The sequence below is a fragment of the Hipposideros armiger genome, unplaced genomic scaffold (genome assembly GCF_001890085.2).
Source record: "Hipposideros armiger isolate ML-2016 unplaced genomic scaffold, ASM189008v1 scaffold_138, whole genome shotgun sequence".
Lineage (NCBI taxonomy): Eukaryota > Metazoa > Chordata > Mammalia > Chiroptera > Hipposideridae > Hipposideros > Hipposideros armiger.
The window spans coordinates 7,020-10,978 of NW_017731488.1; positions in this window are offsets into that span (position 1 = coordinate 7,020).

A 3,959-nucleotide genomic window follows, 5' to 3' on the forward strand; every position below is an offset into this window, starting at 1 on the left:
CACCTCTCTAGGCTAAAGAAAACAACCGAATCACCCCCTAAGTGCTCTCCAACAGGAAACTCACCAACAAAATACTCCAGTACCATCCTGGGACCGACCAAGATTCGGCTCACCCCAATACCTGAAGAGGCTTCCTCCTGAGCGGTAATCCCTGTCCTTAGCACACCTACTCGTAGTCCCCTTACTCCCACTGCCCCTGTGTCGGGTGCCAAGGGTCCCAACCCGACGGCTACCCCTTACCTGTCTCCTATCAAATCCTAGAGGTACTATCTACCACCCCTCTTAACACTTCGTCGCCAAATACTTGTTCACCTCTATACTGCACACCTACAGGGGGAATTTGATTACCCATGGGAATCAATCAGCCACCTCATAGACCCCTATGGGGAAGTCACTCAAGAACTGGGGTCACACAATATCCTCCCTTCCTCTGACTTGGACTCCTGATTCTCTTATGCTCCACCCAATACAGGGGTGAAGGACTCTCAATCTGTTCCCTCTTAACAGCCACTCGTCTGAAACACTCCCTTGATCTTACTCAGGCTTTACTCCACTGTGCCAACTCCTCACTCTCCCCAAACTGCTGGGCATATCTCTCCCTATCCTCCTTGGCCTACACAGCCCTACCTATCCCCCTAGCTATAGCCCCCAGCCTAACAACTCGATTAGCTTTTACCATACAAAAGGGGGGCACCTTTTTTGAGCGCGCTAACACCCTACTTGGAAACTACCCATCCTCCACAGCTAACCGAGCCTCCCTCCTATTTCAGACCTACATGAACACCCTTAAAAACCAGGCCCCAACCACCCCTTCAGTTCATGGTCCTGTTACCCTTAATATCCCTCTAATTTCTACGGCCCCTCTCTGTTTCACGAGTTGCAACGGACAGGTTCCCATAGGACAGATTCCACTGGACCAATGTAATCTCACCATACCTATCCAACACCCCAATGACTGGGAAAATCGCCGGGTAAATTATCAGGTCTCTCCTGAAGCTAACGGCCTCTTTACACAACCAGTACTGTTCACTGCACCTCCAATGGTACAGACTTCCTCCTTAAATTGCTCATATCCCTCTCTTACTCTCCTTGGATATCCCCCACCTCACTCAAATGCAAAAGGACCTCCACAACCCACCTATCCCCCCTGATAGGGGCTTCCTTCTCTTCCTCCCTTAGTGTTTGGAGCGCCGAACCGGAGTCCGGCGGAAAAATATCCTCTTCTTCACATTTTTTCCATATACATATCGGCCTGCTTACCCGAGACAGGAGTCTTCTTCCTGTGCGGGACCAATACTTATCCCTGCTTACCCACCAACTGGACAGGACCTGCACCTTAGTTTATCTGACCCCCAATATTGGCCTGGTACCCCCAGATTAACCACTTCCTATTTTGAATATACAACAAATAAGACAAAAGAGGACAGTTCAAGTCATTCCACTACTAGCCGCTCTTGGGATACCCGTGGGTGTGGGCCTTGGAGCAGAGGGCCTAGGAACCTCATTCACTTACTTTCAGGCTCTCTCAGAGGATCTCCAGAACTCCTTGGAGAATATTGCACACACCCTAGTCAATCTCCAGGACTAACTTGATTCATTGGCCGCTGTTACCCTACAGAACCGTAGGGGTCTAGACCTACTAACCACCGAGAAAGGAGGACTTTGCCTGTTCCTTGATGAACAATGCTGCTTCTATCTCAATCAATCTGGCTTAGTCAGACATGCAGCAAAAAAAACTCAGGGACCGAGCACAGAAAATCTGAGAAAGACAAACTCAGTGGAGTTCCTGGTTAACTACAAACCTGGGCCTCTTGGCTTCTTCCTCTAATAGGACCTCGAACAGTCTTATTTCTATTCCTCGCTTTTGGCCCCTGCCTGCTACGCCTTCTTGCACGCTTCCTACAGGATCGACTCCAGGCTTTCACCAACAACACAGTTCGAGACATGATGCTAATCGGTGATTATCACTGCTTGTCATCCACCTCAGAGCCCAACAGTACCCCTAACTCCAGCCCCTACCCCTGCTCTGGCGTTGCCCCTTCTCAGCAGGAAGCAGCTCCAGAAGAGACGTGCCGCCCCTATTCCTTAAAAATCATATCATAAAAAGGCTGGAATGAAAGGTACTGTTCGCCCTGAAGGCCAGCTCAGCCATGCAGTAAGGGGCGCACACCCTACATCCAGCTAGGCGCAAAACCCAGCGGGAAATACACCATCCATATGCTGCTTGGCACAAGTAGAAATTTTCCGAAAACCCCCAGCCGTTGCCACCGGTTACTTACTCCGCCCTGTAAAAACTAGAACCTTCCCTTGGTTGGGGCTGACGCCTCTTATGGGTTCAGCCCAGCAGGTTAATAAACTTGCTTGCTTGAATTTCGGTGTGTCTTGCCCCCTCTCTTCTCAGCAAACCTTTCAGTCCGGACACAACAGGCTCTTGTGGTGCCTGAGGGTGCCCCGGGGGCTCCAGGAAGAGTTCAGGGCTCCCACGTCTTTGCACCGCTGCAGCTCAAAGCTGGCAGACCTAGCTCCATGCCTGTGCCCCAGTGGAGGCAACTTGGTGGGCTTGGATCACATTTTTGGACACGATCATTAAATCCAACTCTGCTCTACCCTGTGCTCACTCGTTCGCACACATGTCCAGGCCTTCTGTTTCTGTCTAGCTTGTTACCATGAGATTTTGCATTTCTAACCAGGTCCTTGAGAGCTGCGTACCCGTGCTGCCAGTCCCAGGAAAGCATTCTGAGTAGCAAGGGCTTGGGAGATTCATAAGCGCACCAAACTTTGAGAAATACTGATCCGGGTGCTTAGGCACCCTCTGTTCAGAGTCAGGGCACTGCGTCCCCAATGGGATGTCATCCTGGAGTCTGGAAGGGTCATCTTGGATGGAGGGGAGGAAACAGAATTGTGCCCCTCTCACTGTGTACACATTTGTGTTCCTGAAGAAAGACCTTCCAAGAGTCCCCAGCAGACCCAGATCCCTTCCTAAACAAGTACATTTAATTGACAGAAAATGATCTTTCTGGGGGTGGAGGGAGAGGGGAGGGTGCTTAGGGACTTGGAGGGGAGGCATGAAAAATGGTCCACAGAATGTGCAGGGTGAGGAGCAATGGCTTGGGGTGTCCAGCAAAATCTCCAGGTTTTCCTGAGAACCTCAGAGAACCCCACCCCAGCCAGGTCACAGAGACAGTGTGGTGTGGACTCATCAGGCTTCTAACTTCTGCTGGATGACCTGGGACCAAGGTAGGAAGAAGTGAGGTTTTCCATTCATTCAACATATATGTGTTGAATTTCCAAGCAACGAACAAGACTCAGTTACGGAAAGCTTGTTGATTGGGTCTCTGGGCAAGAGAAACCTTGAACAAATATGGACACAATCAATTCTGTATTACTACAACTGGGGTGAGGGTCAGTAAGAAGGGGAGGATACCTTAAGGACACACTTGAGAAGACCTGCACCAATTGGGGTGTCTTCCTCTCTGAAGAAATGAAGTTTAAACTTTAGGCGAAAGTGCAGAGTGGGAATTGGGGGGAGGATGAAGGGAAGAGAGGAAGAATCATACATTCAACATATATTCATTGAGCACCTACTATGTGCCGGGCCGTTCTAGCCCTGGGCATCCAGAAAGGAACAAAACAGTCCTCCTGGAGTTCTGAATGTGTGAACCTTAGGGGAGGGAGAGTGTTGGGCATGTCAGGGTTGGAGGAACAGAAAAATCAGTGTGGCTGCTGCACAGAGGTGAGAGAGTGAGGAGAAAGGAGGCAGAAAATCAGAGATGGGTGGGGCTTGACCACACAAAGCATCGTAGACCACTTTCAGGTTAGGCTTTAACGGTTTAGGATCTGGTGAGTCTCTTGGCCAATCCCCAAGCAAGTCCCTCTAGGCTGATGGGACAGCTATCTGCTGTTTCTTAGGATTGCCTATATATATATATATATATATATATATATATATATATATATAT